Here is an 18,551-nt window from a genome sequence, read left to right on the forward strand (position 1 = left end):
CTTGGTTTATTGTAAGGTTTAAAGAATTTTTTACTTATGTTATTTTGGTTCTTGGTCATAATAGGAAGGAAACATTTAAGGTAAGTTTCTTGTTATAAGAATTTAGTGATGCAATATCTTCATCAGAGTCTACTGCCATCAAGGGAAAATGCATCATTATGGAAGGTGCTGTAAGGGACTATTGCAGTTAGTATACCTCCTACAGTGTATAGGGGTTGCTGCTTAGGGCATGTAATATATAAACATGCTATTTAAGAAAAGACGAATAGTACCTGTGGTCAAGTACGCTTTTTTTTTTTAACTGGCATTAGCTTGCCAAGGACTTCCTAAATAGACTGCCAAATAATAATGTACTCTTGGGCTGAGTACCTCCTGCAAAGCTATGACCACACATCAGACAAGAACCAAACTACTCTTGTGGACTATAACTTATAGTCTAACAGCCGCAGCCATAGAGACAAGTTCCAGGCAATCGCAAGCGAGTGAATGCAGCATCCCTTTGTCTTCTAAATGGATCCATGTTTTGACCTCTGGGTTCCTCTCTTATATTTGCTTTGATATTCAACTTCTTAACTTTTCCTTCATAGTTAACTGCTGAGTTTTATTTCAATTTAACTTGGGCACTGAAGGGCCTCCCAGACCCCTGGGACAAGCTATGTATGTAGCCCAAATTTCATAGATAAATCTATGGTACCTCCCAGATAATGCTTAAATTCTTTTTCAGAATTGTTACATATTGGAGATTTGATATTTTTAATAAATCTAAAGATTAATTGGTCAAAAAATTTATGTATATACAGTAAGTTACTGTCACGGCTACCCTTGTGGGGCCGCTTGTGTCGACTTTTTCCATCTAACTACTTTTGTTCCTTTCATCTTCTCCCCAGTCCCACCTCACCACATTCATCCATCTGATCTGCTGATGCCCCACACTCCTACTCCCTAACACTGGCTTGTTCTTAGTACTTTTGATCATTTCCATAACTCAGACAGGCTTCCATTCCATTCTACATTACATTATCATCATCATTTTTATTCTTGAGTCTCTTTGCATCAATAACTGTAGGAGGAAATAATGATTATTATTACTAGCTAAGCTACAACACTAGTTGGTAAAGCAGTGTGCTTCCCAAAGGGTTCCAACAGGGAAAAATAGCCCAGTGAGGAAAGGAAATAAATAACTATATGAGAATTAATGAACAATTAAGATATGTTTTAAGAACAGTAACAACATTAAAAGATCTTTCATTTATAAACTATAAAAAGAATTGTCAACCTGTTCAACATAACATTTTCTGCACGTTTGAACTACTGAAGTTATACCTCACATTCTTCTTATATCATTTCTTGCACAGTGTAAAATCCAGACGTCGGATGTCGGATGCCGTCCGGGAGAATAAAAAATCACTTGTATCACCGGTAAAGTCGCCATAACATACCACTGTTTTGACACTGGTAGTTTTCACTGATACTTTCTGTTATTTCCTGAATAAGTGTTCTCCTGAATTCTTATCTGTGACTGCTGATTGGCGACGTCCGGCTTTTATCCTAACAGGGTAAAATAGCGGGCAGTTGAATAGTGTAATGTTGACGTCCGATTGAGATTATTCTTAATAACATGAAAATAAACCAATATTTTTCGAACATTTATTCAGAAAATAACTGAAAGTATCAGTGAACATTACCAGTCACAAAAAAGCGGTGTATTTTCGCGTCTCTCCCGGTGATACAAGCGATTTTCTATTCTCCCGGACGGCATCCGACGTCAGACGTCCGGATTTTACACTGTGCCCTCATTTCTAGTAGTGATATTTAGGCAATCCTTCTCACCATCCCCATCTCTTTATTTCCAATAGTTCCTCCTCAGTGCCAAACTTTCTAATAATTTTTTTTTTTTTTTTTAATAATTTGGTCTACTGTAAAACGGGACAGTGAGAACTTGGGAATAAAAAAAAAACATAAAAGACTGGTGGTAGTAGAATTAAAAAACCTGGAACCTCTAAATTGTATCATCATCATGGACCCAGGAACAATAAACCAAATATATCTTTGTATATTTGGGTACAGTAAATAATAACACGATGTAAGATGTAATAATAATAATAAAAAGAATACTTAATAGCAAAAGTTGCTCTTAACAGTATGAAGACCTTATTGACAAACAACAGGAGAGGCATTCAGACAAGAGTTAGAGCACTGATAAGCTATGTATGGTCCACACTTATAGTTGGGAGGTGTGAACTTTAAACAAGAACTTGAAAAATTAAATAAATACAGCTGAGTTGTGATTTACACAAGATTGTCGAAGGTCAGATGAACTGAGAAAGGGGCAGATGAGTAGGTATTGAGGAGAGTGACTCAAGAAAAGGTCAATTATAAAAGTTATACAGAGGCAAATGGAATTTCTAGGACATATTAAAAGAGAAAAGATGAAACTTTTGTGCCTTAATGGAGAGATAGGAAAAGAGCAAGAATCCTGCAAAGAAGAAAGTTCCTGCACAGCTTAATGGAGGTTGTAAATGGGAATGTAATAGCTGGAAATTTATACATAGAACTATAGTCCATTTCTTTTAGCGATGCAGATTTGCACTGACTTGCAGCGGTGTCCTTTTAGCTCGGAAAAGTTTCCTGGTCGCTGATTGGTTAGAATTATCTCGTCCAACCAATCAGCGATCAGGACACTTGTCCGAGCTAAAAGGGCACCGCTGCGAGTCGTTGCAAATCTGCATCGCTAAAAGAAATGGACTATAGAGATAGTTCCAGATGGAGGCCAGAAGATATTCTTTAGCTGTGGTAAGTAGTTCTTCTAAGAGAAGGACACAACAAATTTCCAAAATCAAACCAGTGTTCTCTTGTCTTTGGATATTGCCATAGCCTCTGTACCATGACCTTCCACCGTCTGGGATTAGAGTTCTCTTACTCTAGGGTACACTAGAGCATGCCTTTCTATCATATTTATCTTCCTTTTGTTTTTGTTTTTAAGTTTTTATGTATGAAAGATCTAATTTAATGCTGTTACTGTTCTCAAGATAGTTTATTTTGATTGTATTCTTCTCTTGTAATGTATTAATTTCCTTGTTTCCTTTCCTCACTGGGCTATTTTTCCTTTTTGGAGCCCTTTGGCTTATAGCATCGTGCTTTTCAAAGGTTACATTGCCGTGTAATACACTACAATAATACCGACCTGTCACCTAGGTTAGGTAAGGTAAAGTCTACTGTGACTGCTTTGGTTTGAGTATTTGCAGTGTTGTTCAAATGATTTTTTAACGATAAAATACCAAAAAATCATAATATTTTCGCAATCATTGACGTCTAAAAGTAGTCAGGAGACCCATATAATGTAATGGAGAAACTCCAATATGTAGCAAATATAATTTAGTCCCCCAATGAAACGTTTTCTCTCCCTCCATATTCTCCGTTTTCTTTATCATTTAATCATAAACTATTGTAATTTTGGATTTCGATTTCATATCAGTTAATGTGTCGTATCCTTTAAAGTATAACACATTTGTATTCATATGTGATACTTTATTAAGTAACACAATTTCTGTTTTGATATTTTACACAAAAAAAGTTATAAAATTGAGATAAACTTCGATGTTAGACGCCTAGCTTAGATTTCATGTTCCTCGTTGCTCTCTCCATTAGTTATCATTAGTTAACTCCTACACAAGCTGCACAGCTTACATACTTTTACTTCTAATTTCAAGGGCCTGTCTCATATACCGGGCATCATCTATAGCAGGTGTTTGGAAATTCCTTGTTCTTAGAGTAAATGGGAATTGAAATACAAAGGAATGGCCCTCATCCATATATTAGAGAAATCGATATGGATAAGGCAATCCTGATAATAAAGAATTGGGAAAACAAAGTTAAAATGCTCAAATTAAAATAAATCATGGGAAAAATACATAGATGATGTTTGTGACCTATGCAAAGACAAAATAGATAATTGCAGAACATTTATTTGCATCCCAAAATGAATAAAGTTAAAGTATTTGCATCCCAAAATGAATAAAGTTAAAGGAACAGGATACAATATAAACCTAAATAAGCTGGGCCATGAATCTGAAAGAAGAATTTAAAGTACCATAATTATGGCTAAAACTAACAAAATATATCCCAACTGATTTCAAGGTACATTAGGATAAGCTTAAAACTAAAGATCTTTACTAAGATTTGCTTACTTTACGGGAAAATATCTCAATTGGATTACTGAATATAAGTTTAGAGGCTTTGCTCCTGTCAAACTTATTTTGCAAAGTGAGCAATTATTAATCAGGAACCATGACTTTGACCAGAGTATTAGATGTGTGGGTGCAAAGAGCTTTACTCTGCAGAAAGTTCACTGTCGTTAGTTACCCCCTACAAAGAGAGTACAACTTGTGTACTCTCATAGCAGCTCTTCTAGGAGAAGGACATAGGAGAAGGACATTCCAGAAAATCAAACCATTGTTCTTTGTCTTGGACAGTACCTTAGCCTCTGTACCACGGTCTTTCACTCTCTTGGGGGTAGAGTTCTCTTGCTTGAGGGTACACTCAGACACACTATTCTATCTTATTTCTCTTCCTCTAGTTTTTTTTTTCAAGTTTTAGTTTTTTCTGGTGTATATATGAAATATTCATTCTCATGCTGTTACTGTTCTTAAACTATTTCATTTTAATTTTCAATTACTTTTCGTGTAGTTTCCTTATATCCTCTCCTCACTGGGATATTTTCCCTATTGGAGTCCTCGGGCTTATAGCATTCTGCCTTTTCAAATAGGGTTGTAGCTTTCGCAAGTGATAATGATAATAAGATATTGGGCGATATATCTGTTTTTTTTAATGCTAAATTCTTCAATTCTATGCTACTGCTTCAAAATTTTCTGAATTCTGTGCTATTGCATCTAAATTTTCTTAGTTCTTTATATATAAATAAATGCTCTGTCGTGTCATATGCTTTACTGCACAACCCACAAAGCATATAATTTTCTTTCCTATTTCTATAAATTTTCTTTTAGTTTTATTATAAGCAATTTTGTCTTTATTACTATGACTTCTTCCTAAAAGTGTTAAGCTCACATAAGTAACTTTGTCTTTATTACTATGACTTCTTCATAAACCTTAACTTGGTCATTTCTAAAGAAAGATAAAAGAATTTTAACAGCCATATGAAGAGGAAAATAAGAAAATAATGTGAAATATCTTATCTAAGGAAGAAATATATCAAAAGTAAAGAATAACTGCTCACTCCGCAAAATAAGTTTGCGGCCACTCAAGAAGAAGAAGAACCGCGCAAGTGCAAAGCTTCTTTAATAATGTAAACAAAGTCACGTGACTCAAGTTTTGAATATGAAAAGTGAAAAAAGTGACGGTAACTCGGTAAGCGTTATTTAGCTTATTTTATGGTTAACATATCGTTTTTATTAGTAAAATTACATGTATAATAACGTAGGATATATTGTAAATAGGAATTGTAAGGGATGTTATAACCAATGAAGCCATTAGACCTAATAATTGCTTCATTTCTGAGGCTAGACTGGGCGTGTGGAAGCCTTTTGGAGATAACATTTACCTCATTACGTAAGATTTTTAGACATTTAGACATTTATTATAGACATTTTACGTCATTCCTTAACTGAGATAGCCCATAGATCCTATGCAATAAGTGATATTGAATGTGCATCATCAATAGCTGCTAGTAGGCTTAACCATGGACCTCTTAAAGGAATTTATTACGAAGGAGGGTTGCCTACTTAACCTAACACCTCTATTACCCTAAACTCCTCTAGTTTAATGTATTCCAACTCCTGATACCTTGAAGTACCTTAAACAGTCCATGGGTAAAGATTTAGGAGCCTTTGTATATCAGCGGCCATTTCCTCCCTCGTGCATAGAAAATGGGAGAATTTCCTTCACGTTTTCTTGTCGTTATAAAGGCGGGTCGATTGGTTCATCGACATTTGTTTGGAGTGATGTTCGAACGTGTGAATGGCGTATTTGGGTGTTCAAAGAAAGCCTGTTCTCCCCTGATTTTTGTGGGCAGGGTTTTATTGTCCACAAACCTTATGCATTTATGGCTTTGACCACCTCTTCGAACCGTTTTATCAGGCAGGTGCAACAATGGGGTTCGACAAATCGTTCGACTGTGTAAACTCCGCTTAAGGCATGACCGCTATGCTATAAAAACAGCTCCTTGTTGTGTAAAAACTCTACACAAGAACACCACCTGATTTAAACTTCCCAACCTAACCTAACCTACAAGCCTTGTCTTATGCAAATTCCTTTTGCTGGGTAAAGTCCGTAACACTCGATAGTTTTAGATTGATTGGTTTAGAAAATCATTCACAAGTATCAGGCCGAACTTCGTCGCTCTTGGAGTGATGCGTTGCCATCCTTGCGTCTTAAGGGCTAAGAATGGACATCTCCGACTCATGCTTGATGCTCTCAGTACCCTGTTCAAATTTTTGAAATACTGAATTATTATTATTATTATTATTATTATTATATTATTTGCTAAGCTGCAACCTTAGTTGGAAAAGCAGGATGCTATAAGCCCAGGGGCTCCAACAGGGAAAACAGCCCAGTGAGGAAAGGGAACAAGGAAAAAATTAATTGTTTTAAGAACTGTAACAATCTTGGAATAAATATTTCCTATATAAACTATAAAAACATTAACAAAACAAGGAGGAGGAGAAACGAGAGAATAGTGTGCTCGAGTGTACCCTCAAGCAAGAGAACTCTAAGCCAAGGCAGTGGAAGACCATGGTACAGAGGTTATGTCACTACCCAAGACTAGAGAACATTGGTTTGATTTCGGAGTGTCCTTCTCCTAGAAGAGCTGCTTACCGTAGCTAAAGAGTCCCTTCTACTCTTACCAAGAGGAAAGTAGCCACTGACCAATTACAGTGCAGTAGTTAACTCCTTGAGAGAAGAAAAATTGTTTGGTAATCTCAGTGTTGTCAGGTGTATGAGGACAGAGGAGAATGTCTAAAGAATAGGCCAGACTACTGTATTCGGTGTGTGTGTAGACAAAAGGGAAAATGAACCGTAACCAGAGAGAAGGATCTAATGTAGTACTGTCTGGCCAGTCAAAGGACCCCATAACTCTCTAGCGGTAGTATCTTAACGGGTGGCCAACCTACTACCTGTAGGAAAAAACCCTTTGGCAATTTCCCGTCAAGTGGGGTCTGATTGGGTCGTTTTAAGTTCTATCTGTCTGGTAAGTACTTACTTGCGGTATTTCAAATATTCTGAACAGTTTTTATTCGATACGAGTTTGTGATAGGGTTGAAAATAAGGGAGTTAAGTGGCTTGTGGCCATCATACATACACCACATACTATCTAAAAAAGGTGCTTGGGTAAACTGATGTGAGATGTTACCACCAAATAACTTCCCTTGGCCCCAATGCCAGGTCCTATATCCCGAATTTCACATCGCACATAAGCGTATTAGTCACGGTTACTAATGTACCTGGTGGGCTATGTTTGAATATTTTGTTACCTATTTTAAATTTTGTCAATATAACTGACCGTTTATGCTTATTATGTGTAGCGTAGGTAAGAAAGAGTTACTTAGGGAGTTGTTACCACCTTTTATCTGTTTACGTAGCAATAAACTATGCTGTAATTGTCACCAGCCAATCTATATATGAAAGGAGACGCTATCAAAGATTATCATAGAACTAAGAACATTGGTCTAACTTCACTGTGCAGAGTTTAATGTACAATGTGTAAGAATGGGGCACCCATCCTAGTCAGGTTAGGCAAGTGGTGTTGCTCCCCTAGGTTGGGTTAGAAGTTTACCATGAGATTTCAGTTGTGCACATGTAAAGATTGTTTTAGTAACTTATAAAAGTATAGAATTGAAGATGTGTTAGATCGAGGATGAAGGTTATATCTAAAGGTAGATGTGGGGAATAGTAGCCAGACCTTTTGCAGTATTGTGAATATTAGCCAGGTAAGGTAAGTGTCTGGCTACTGGCATTCGCACCTGAAGATTTTTACAGGTTTAATGTGCTGTGGCAGTATCATTCAACTACAAGCCTATGGTATGAAATTGAAACCTCATCAATAATATTGCATGGTTTTATGATACCCAGTGTAAAGTTTTATTAGATGGCTGCAGTACATATTTCAAATTGAAGAATTGAAAGAAATTCTTAACAACCCTAGCCTTTTTCTTCATAGCAAAATGTGCTCTATTGCTACTGTTTTCTCATACAGTAATGCTTTTTATAAGGCATAAATCTTATCCTTTCATCACTATCAAAGTTAAGAATAGGTTTTAGTAAATACTGTACAGTATTGCTTCTTATAAACTTACTTTGTTTGTACGGACAGTATACTGTTTTTGAGCACTACTTGTGTCAGCTTGGTCATAATAGTATATTTGATCTGAGGTATCAATGAAAAGAACAAACATTTTGAACATTTACGATGGGTGACCTGACGGGCGGGCTGTCAATAAACTTCTGTAAGTTTGTTTTGACTCGTATATTGTTACACAGTAGCCGTGGTAATGAAAATTACTTTTACGCATCATGGTAAGTAAATTATTTACAAAATGAAAGAACTTCTTAAGTCTGTTTCTTTTGAGTGTAAAGTGCATGAAGGAGATATATAGGCAAAGGGGCATCAATAATAAACAATAGAGTATTTCTTGGTGCAAAATAGACCCTGTAAGGACAGTGAGACGAGCTATCACCAACAATAACTGACGGTTTATTCAAACAGGTGCGAGAATATAATACAAGGTGCGGACGGCAATGTAGCATGCGCCCTGGCGCCAATCTGGCTTGAACCAACCGCCACAAAATGTGTGTTTTTTCACACGTAAAAATACTTGAAATAGAAGTCAATAGAAATATGTAGTGAAATGATAAATACATGAAATTGTAGCTCTGAGGGAGCGGAACAAATATATACAGTTAGCCACAGTGGGGCGAAAGGAGAATTTAAATGAAATGGAGAATTCGATGGGAATGCTGGACAACGGAGGGAGCGATGTCCTTACAAGTACTCCCCCCCCCAAGACATCAGGCGGCGTAGGAGGCTGATGAGGTTAGTCTTCGTATCGTTTCGGGCGCCGGAGGGTTCCTCTTGTTCTTGAACGAAGGGCGCGTCGGTGGTCGGCGTATGGATCGCTACCTCTCGTCGTCGTTTGTTGCTTTTCTTCTCATTGGGTGCCTTGTTTTGAGGTGGCACTCTAGATCTGCCAGGTCCAAAGGAGGCAGTGTCGCTTCCTTCGAGAAACGCCGGTTTCACTCGGTCTATTGAGACCCAGTCCTCTTGGCCATGCATGTCGAGAAGGAAGACTTTCGCCATTTTCTTGATTACTCGGTAGGGGCCTCGATAGGGTCTCTTTAGCGGCTGTCGATGGGCGTCGACACGGACGAAAACATAGCCACAGTCGTCCAGGTTCCTCGGCTTGAAATGCTTAGTTCTGTCCTGGTAAGTTTTAAGACATGGCCTGAACTTCCTGGCGATGTCCCTAAGATGATCCAGCGGCGTGTCGTCGGTTGATGTGGGGAAGTATTCGCCGGGAACTGCGAGTGCCTCTCCGTAAACCTTTTCAGCGAGCGATGGCTGGCCATCTGCGCGAGGGGTGGTGCGAAGGCCGAGAAGTACCCAAGGAAGTCATGATTTCCATTCTCCGTCGGTGCAGCTCGCCATCAGGGACGCCTTGAGGGCGTGATGAGTTTGTTCGACTATGCCGTTTGCTGCGGGGTTGTATGCTGTGGTGCTGAGGAGTGTCGTTCCCATCAGGTTTGCCAGAGAGAGCCATATCCCTGACAGGAAAGCGGGGCCTCTGTCCGTCGTGATGTCGTCAGGAATGCCAAATCTGCTCACCCAGCTCGACAAAAGGGCTTTGCCGCATGCTTTGGTTGTAGCTTCGGTCATCGGTAATGCTTCCAACCACCTCGTGGAGCGATCGATGATTGTCAGCAGGTAGCGAGCAGATCCCGAAGGCGGCAAAGGTCCCACGACGTCGATGTGGATGTGACCGAAACGTCTTTTCGGTTGGGGAAAATCACCTATCCCCGATTCGGTGTGATGGCCGATCTTGCTCGTCTGGCAATTGATGCATGTCTTCCCCCATTCCCGGGCGTCCTTTTTGATCCCTGGCCAGATGAACTTTTCAGACAGGAGGCGAGCAGTGGTGCGTCCCGAGGGGTGTGGAAGGTCGCCCCCGCATTGCGTAGACCGAAGGTTGAGTATGCGGTGTAGGATCCAAACGGTGTCACAATGGCAGTTTTCGGAATGTCCTCTGGAAATACGGGGACCTGGAAGTAAGACTTGAGAAGGTCCATCTTGGTGAAGTATTTCGCGCCATGCAACGCATTCGTCAGGTCTTGCATGTTGGGCAGAGGGTAGTGGTCGGGTGTTGTGATGAGGTTGAGGCGCCTGTAGTCGCCGCAAGGTCTCCAGGTCCCGTCAGGCTTCTTTACCATATGTAGGGGAGATGCCCAGGGGCTCGATGCTTTCTTACAGATACCCATGCGTTCCATGTCCTCAAAGGCGCGTTTGGCGTCTCTCAGCTTCTGGGGCGGGAGGCGGCGGAATTTGGCGTGTGTAGGAGGTCCCGTCGTCGTGATGTGGTGGTAGATCCCGTGCTTGGAGGGGGATCCCGGCGATTGGCAGAGCTTGGGCTTGAAAACGTCAGAAAATTCTTGCAGAAGGTCGGCATAGGGCTGCGTCTTAACAGCAGATACGGACATTGTGGCAGGGCCGGCTCTTAGGGCGCGGGACCGGTAGGTTCCTGTGTCGATGAGGTGTTTCCCAGCAACGTCGACGAGTAGTCCGTGGGGAGCGAGGAAATCAGACTGACGTCAGCGATGGCGAAGGGCCAGGAATACGAACGGCCCATGATAGATATCCTGAGGACCCTAGTCCCATAACACCGCATGGGAGACCCGTTGGCGGCGATGAGCGAGGGGGCGTCTTTGCTGGGACCACGGTCTAGGTTGGCTTGTGACGGCGGGAATGTTGACTGCATAGCGCCAGTGTCGACTATGAGTCTATGGTTGGAGACGGTGTCGAGGATGTAGAAACCATTCTTGCTTTGGTTTCCTGCAGCTGCGATGGTGTTAGGTGGTTTCTTCTGGCGTCATCTTCTAGGGGAATTGCTTGGTGCCCCACATTTATTGCCGTCGCTGCCGAACTGCTGATGGTAGAAACACCACGCTGGATTAGGCCTAGGGCTCCGACGTGTGGGTTGTGGTGGTTTCCTCCTTGCCAGAGCGTTGATCTCGTCCTCGTCGTCAGGAGGCTTTGCTGAAGAGTCTATGGAAGAGCAGCTGAAGGAGGAGAACGAAGACGATACTGATGATGCCCCGAGGTGGGATGCTTTGGAGGCCTCGTGGAGTTTCTGAGCCTTCGACAGGAGTTCGTTCATCGGAAGTGTGTCGGCGTCCGTCAATTGGGCCCTTACGTCCTGCGGCAGGAGATCTTAACACGCTTGTTTGAGCAACAAGGGTTAGAACAGGCGACATCTCAGGTCCTATATTAGCACTCGTGCTATCATCTAGGAGATACGTCGTGCTAGCTGATGCTATGTTTCTATTAAAGGTCTCAGGTCTCAGGTTAGGAAAAATACATAATACTTTTAGAAAAAAATTTTACATTTCTTTTTTTGTATCAGTTGGAATACAGTATTGCGTAGTTATTCATTTTCTTTCATATTTGGGTTACTAATACTGAGTTTGTAAATTATATCCCCTGAATTTTTGGTCTTGTTTTCAATTCTTTAGTTTTTTTTATTCATCTGTTCAAAACTAGTTTGCATAGCTTAGATGAGACTAACAGAGGGTTAGGTAAAAGTCTAAACTTGCAAATGTAATCAATAGCTAATATTAATTAATTTTGAAAGGAAAATTCAAAGCTTGCTTTACTTGAGCATTCAGAGCATATGTTAATTATTCTTTTTTTAATTCCAGATTTCTACAAGCAAAGAATATCCATTTCCGCGAACAGGAAGTCGGGGTTGATGAGCAGCGGTCTTTGATCCTAAGCCCCAAGACGAGAATGGTTTTCTCTCATGCCAAGATAAGTACTATATTGTATCCTGATTCAATTTATATAGTATTATATGGAATTCAGTTTCAAATAGCCTTCAGGTTTTGGTTGTCTGTAATATGAGTTATTATTATTATTTGCTAGGCTACAACCCTGGTTGGAAAAGCAAGATGCTATAAGCCCAGGGGCCGCAACAGGGAAAATAGCTCAGTGAGGAAAGGAAACAAGGAAAAATGAAATACAGTATTTTAATAACAATAGAATTTAGATATATATTTCCTATATAAACTCTGAAAACTTTTAAAAAAACAAGAGGAAGAGAAATGAGATAGAATAGTATGCCCGAGTGTACCCTCAAGCAAGAGAACTCTAACCCAAGACAGTGGAAGACCATGGTACAGAGGCTGTGGTACTACCCAAGACTAGGGAACAATGGTTTGATTTTGGAGTGTCCTTCTCCTAGAAGAGCTGCTTACCATAGCTGAAGAGTCTCTTCTACCCTTACCAAGAGGAAAGTAGTTCAGCTGAACAAAAACATGCCACTTCCTGAATTAAAATTGAAACGGTTAATTCAACTTGTGTGACTTCCCCTTCTCTGACCCCACCTGTAAACAGTGTTTCTATATCTAGTATGCTGTGGAAAGCATTCTGATGTGGAAATGTCCCCCAGTAATGTTAATTGTCTTCAAGTATATTGTTATAAATTTTGCCAGAGATTTGCACAACATAAGTATACAGTGATCTCCCAGGTGCCCCTCTGTATTACTAGTGTCATTAAATTCATTCATAAAGTCAAATGCGTGAATAAAAATTGTTTAAATTGTCTTAAAAATTCTATACTCATATCTTAGTTCTTAGATAATAACATTAAAAGTTTGGAATACAATGATATGAAAGATTATTAATTGTCTAAACTTTTTTCAGATGTGTTGGATTCAAGAGATGGGGTCGTTGTTTGATTCAAGATACAGTCAGTCTCATCACTATTCAACATGAATTAAAACTGAGCTTCAGAGCTGGTGGCGCTATTAATCAGACGTATTTATTACCGTTCCCTTCCGAAATAACTTTGTGCCAGTGGCAGCGTGGGTGTCCAAGTTTATTGAGGCCCTTAAAATACAACATGACTGGCTGATAAGAGATGAAACAGTTGGAAGAGCTTAAACAACATTCTAGCCTAGTGTCCCTTTTTGTCAAGCAGCCCTGAATCGCAGCACCTGTGATGAGAGTCAAGTACCTGGGAATGGTCATCGATACAGAAGAGGAATTGGTTCACCTGATATAATGGCTGGATCAAATTGTCATCCTTAATCGAGCAGTTGTCCACTCTAGTCGTTTAGTCAAGTTGTGAATACGACTTATCACAAGTTTTGGCAATCCCTTTTCGTGTATCTTATATCACTGGATGAACTTTTTGTGCCTTTTCAGATTTAGTTGTTCCAACTTGGAATTTTCATGGTTTTGGCTACTCTTCAGGCCAACTACGTAAAAGATCTTTGGACTCCTCTATGGTAACAGTACCGTGGTTAACTTACCATCTATCCTATGAAATTTTGAATTAAGGGTTGGACATATATCATCTGGACCATCAACTAACAGGGTCTTGGATGTCATAAAACGTTTTCTTAGGCTTCAAAGAACTCGTCAGCAATGATGCACTGACAGAATGTGGGCAGCACTTTACTGAAGACTTCTTATTGATTGGCAGCCAAGATCATGTGAGCAGAAGAAAACGAGTGGAGCATAGAAGAAGCTTCACACCATTCGAGCAGTCACTCGACTCGAGAGATATGTACGTCTCTTTGGCATCTGTGACGCACAATTCGGATAAATCCCTTCGTGAAGTTATTTAAGTCTTCCTTTGGAGAAAGAAAAAGAAGAGGTTTTACACTCCATCATTCTTTAGTTGGAAGAAAAAAGACCGGGTCTTTTCTATCTACAAACCCCGCGAAGGCAGGATTTGGAAGCTGAAGACATGACTGTAATCTCACTTCAAAGAGAAGTCCCTACACAGCATAGGTATATTTAATTTTTTATTTCTGCATTGTATTTAGGGAAATCTTAATCATTATACTGAGGGGGAATTCAATGCAGTCAAGTATACGTGTTTGTGTTTATTTGTGGATTGTGTTGCGTCTATTGAAAACACTGTTTAAATCTAAAAACTTTTTATTATGGTTTTGTGCCTGAATTTACCTATGATGTTTTGCCTGTTAGAGACAAAACAGTACTCTGAAAATGAGTCTTTAAGTTTCATGGGAATTGGAAAGTAGGACGTGCATGATTTTAGACGAGACGTTCATATTTTGAAGACACTTTATTATTCATTGTGGAATAGCTTAACGAATATGTAAGTCTGCAATTAGGCTGAGAATTAAGTAAAAGACAAGGCTTGCTACCTTATAGATGCATTTATATTGAAGATAGGATTTTCTTCATATTGAGGAAGATCAGAATTAGGAAGTATTCTGGTTTGAGAGTAAGTTGATTATTGTTTTTTTCTTTTTGCAGACCTTGTGAATGATGCCTCATTTGATGTATGACTGCCCCGGCCAGCAGTGAGTATCTGCAAGAAAGTGAGGACTCTATATCGAACGACAGAAGCTAGGGATTTCATCTTGGAAAAGAAGCTCCAGTTCATGGGAAGTCTTCTCATGGAGAATTATCTTCCAATGGACAACAAAAATCATATTCAGATGAATATGCCGTTGTAAGTAGTGTGGATATGACTTGAACAAGCCGTAAGCAAACACTGTGTTCCCTTTTCTGTTTTCTAATCTTTAGTTAGTTTTCAAAAAGCTTTGAATATTTTGTGCTTCATAAACCCTTTTTTATTCCTACACACAATACAAACGTTCGACTTCGGCAAGGCTGGAAATGGCCGGTTAAACTTTTAACGAGGTAGTACCGTAGTAGTTGGCGGGTGGCGAGTAGGCCACCCCCAAGGTAGCATAACATTTGCTTTGACTTAACCCGAGAAATGCGGCAATGTCATTTTACTACAGTCCCGTGGTGCGGCTATCTTGACAAAAATACAATGTTTCAGAATCCAACCCATAACTACACCAATGTTTTTGTAATAACTTCGTGCATGTATCATCCAAATATTTTATCCTACATCTTATTTGTTATTTTGTTATAAACCATCAAAGTTAATTTTAAAGCGCGACGTGGAATCTTGCGTGATGGCCAATGGGTGAGTCTGGGTTGTCTTTCATGGGTGGGGCGGTTGGATAGTATGTTGGGTATCACCCACGATATCAGGGGACTGTTTGCGCCCGGTAGAGGTTAGCGATTTTTATTTACTACATTCTGTACTATGTGATGAAGGTTTTAACAAACAGCCTTTACTATATATTGAAAAGAGTAGTACATACATACATACATATACCAAAGGCACTTCCCCCAATTTTGGGGGGTAGCCGACATCAACAAAGAAACAAAAACAAAAGGGGACCTCTACTCTCTACGTTCCTCCCAGCCTAACAAGGGACTCAACCGAGTTCAGCTGGTACTGCTAGGGTGTCACAGCCCACCCTCCCACATTATCCACCACAGATGAAGCTTCATAATGCTGAATCCCCTACTGCTGCTACCTCCGCGGTCATCTAAGGCAGAGTAGTGATAAAAAAATTACTTTATATTTTCAAATCCTATGATATAGAATTGTATCTATTCCTGAAATAATGATAATTTTAGTTGATGTAGTCACATTTACTATTACAAACACTTTATTTGCTTCATTTTTTTCCTTTATCTATTCATGGGTAGTTTGTAGCGCTACGGCCAAGCGTCCTAATTTGCTTATTATCGCTCCGAATGTTATCGTGTATAGAATAAAAATGTTTGGAAATGGTCTACGGATCTTAAATATGTTGTGTAAGGGGGGGTCCGGAGGGGCGCAGCACCCCTGGGTAAGGACACGGCTTTTAGCATAGGTTAGGTGGGTTTTTTAAGTTAGCTTCTCCCGTCGTACTCGTAGGTAAGGAAACTGTTGTGTAAGGGGGGGTCCGGGGGTGGGGGGGAGCCCCCCTGGGTAAGGATACGGCTTTTAGTATAGGTTAGGTGGGTTTTTTAAGTTAGTTTCTCCCGCCAAAATCGTTTTTAGAACGACGGCCACAGTTCAGAATATTCCCGTTTTCTACGGGATCTGGCCGTCACCCTGCAAAGGCTCCCTATTCATAAAGTGACTATTGTTACCATTGCAATTATTTTAAATTTGTTTTAAATAATATATCATATTTAGAGAGAATGTATATTTTTACTTACAATTTTGATAAACCAACTTAGAATATTTGAAGGAACAAATTGATTAAAAGTAATGCAATATCATAGTCCTTTACAAATATATATAGTAGTTATAACCTAAAATATCATAATATTTAACCCTTTTACCCCCAGGCTTTTTGGAAATTTCCAACCCTTAACCCCCAAGGGGTTATTTTTTCCCCAGCACATTTTGCAGTATATTTTTTTTTAAATTGCTCTAACAGCCTTAGTTTTTGTCATAGAGAGGTCAGGTTAGTCTCGTTCTCTTGGAAAATGCCTGAATTTTCTCAAAAAAATGAAAAAAAAAATTTTATAGCATTTTTTTTGCAAGGACATACCGGTACGTCCATGGGGGTAAAGGGATGAGTTTTGTGAAACGTACCAGTACGTCCTTTGGGGGTAAAAGGGTTAAGTACATAAAGAGAGCAATAATTATATCATATTGAAAACGTAATAACTATTATTAGAATCTTGTATAGATGAACATAGTACCTAATAAACTCATGACCTGGCCTATGTGTTCAGACTAATGACAATAGGTTTTTTATATGACATTTTTAAGCATTTGTATATAGTAATGAGTATATCAAAAGCATCACGGCATATTAAAATATACAGTATATACGGTATATACAAAAGATATAGAAAATTCCTATTGTGGATATAAATAATGAATACAGGCTATATAAAACATTTCTTTCTCTCTCTCTCTCTCTCTCTCTCTCTCTCTCTCTCTCTCTCTCTCTCTCTCTCTCTCTCTCATTTATTTTGGGTATGCCAGTGACGAAAGCAGTCATTTGGACATAAGGCACATTACATTACATTATAATAGTAACTCATATTCCTTGTAAACAACCCTTCAGTTACTTATAATAAAATTATACTTTGTAAACAAACACTCGCGGATATTCAAAACAAAAACATTCGGTATTGTTGTCGTAATTTAAAACAGGTTTTATTTCCCTTCCTACACAATATATAACGATGTGATATCGTTAGTGTGTATGTGTATGTATGTTGTTATATGTTTTTTTTTTCATCGTTTATGTTTCTAATATGTTAATATAAAACCAGTTTTAACTGAAAATAATTACAATTCGCCTTTTTCCCTTGCAAAAAAGTTAAAGTCCGTATATGGAAAGGTTTTATATTATACATAATTATATAGGTAAAATAAAGTTATAAACATTAAAATTGCGCTCTGAAGAGGCTTACAGTATAGCAGTCTCCCATACAGCCGCTCAAGACCATGTTTAGGTATCTGTGCCAGGAGTGAGGGGTGGTAAAATAAAGTTATAAACATTAAAATTTCTACCAGAAATATTGATTTATCATAAGAAAAATAATAAAAGTCGAATTAAGTTCACAAGGGAATTTGCAAGAAGAGATAGAAAATTGCGCTCTGAAGAGGCTTATAGCAGTCTCCCATACAGCCGCCCAAGACCATGTTTAGGTATCTGTGCCAGGAGTGAGGGGTGAAAGAAACCCCCCACCACCACCACCACCACCATCAGGGAATGGGGAGGGAGAGATGAGGAAATTTTCGAATAGAAGTGTTGAAGCGAGAGAGAAAAAAGGTGTTGTTTGCCTTAGTTTGGGTGATAACTATTATGTTGTTTGTTCGTTCGCTCGTTGTTTTGTTTGAGTGTGTGTGAAGGAAAGGAATTGGACTTGGGAGATTAACTTTGAAAGTAGGTCTTGAGGCTTGTAGCAGTTCTCGGGTTAAAGGAAGGTTTGCATTTGTGTAGGAACAAATCACAAAGTTTGAAGTAATTTGGGATTTTACCTATGTCTGTTTGTTGCCAGCCTGACCCAGAAAGTTACAAATGAATTTTGATGAAAATTGTATATGTCAGAAATGGCTTAACTTAGAATTGATTAGATTTTTGCATCCGGATTCATGATTGCTATTACAGTGAACCCTCGTTTATCGCGGTAGATAGGTTCCAGACCCGGCCGCGATAGGTGAAAATCTGCGAAGTAGTGACACCATATTTACCTATTTATCTAACATCTAACATGTATATTCAGACTTTTAAAACCTTCCGTTGTACGTAGTACTGTTAACAAACTACCCTTTAATGTACAGAACACTTAATGCATGTACTACAGTACCCTAAACTAAAACAGGCACAAATATTAAAGGCGATTTTATATCATGCGTTTCCTAAACACGCCAAAAAGCACGATAAAAAATGGCAACCAATGTTTTGTTTACGTTTCTCTGATCATAATGAAGAAACAAACGCATTTACTGTACACATCTGTGTATAGGTTAGTT

The 18,551-nt window shown here is 39.1% G+C and overlaps 1 protein-coding gene and 1 long non-coding RNA gene across 3 annotated transcripts in view; both read left to right on the forward strand.

Moving 5' to 3' along the window:
- The window catches only part of LOC137636142 (WD repeat-containing protein 55 homolog), a 161,460-nt gene that overhangs the window by 46,116 nt on the left and 96,793 nt on the right, over window positions 1-18,551 (forward strand). The gene's annotated exons all lie outside the window — the stretch shown is intronic.
- The window catches only part of LOC137636147 (uncharacterized), a 29,032-nt gene continuing 15,814 nt past the window's right edge, over window positions 5,334-18,551 (forward strand). The window contains exons 1-3 of the long non-coding RNA XR_011042959.1: window positions 5,334-5,364; window positions 11,923-14,020; window positions 14,513-14,711. This is a non-coding gene — a long non-coding RNA (uncharacterized lncRNA). The remainder of the gene's footprint in view (window positions 5,365-11,922; window positions 14,021-14,512; window positions 14,712-18,551) is intronic.

Source organism: Palaemon carinicauda, unplaced genomic scaffold (assembly GCF_036898095.1).
Source record: "Palaemon carinicauda isolate YSFRI2023 unplaced genomic scaffold, ASM3689809v2 scaffold24, whole genome shotgun sequence".
In the NCBI taxonomy this organism is placed as follows: domain Eukaryota; kingdom Metazoa; phylum Arthropoda; class Malacostraca; order Decapoda; family Palaemonidae; genus Palaemon; species Palaemon carinicauda.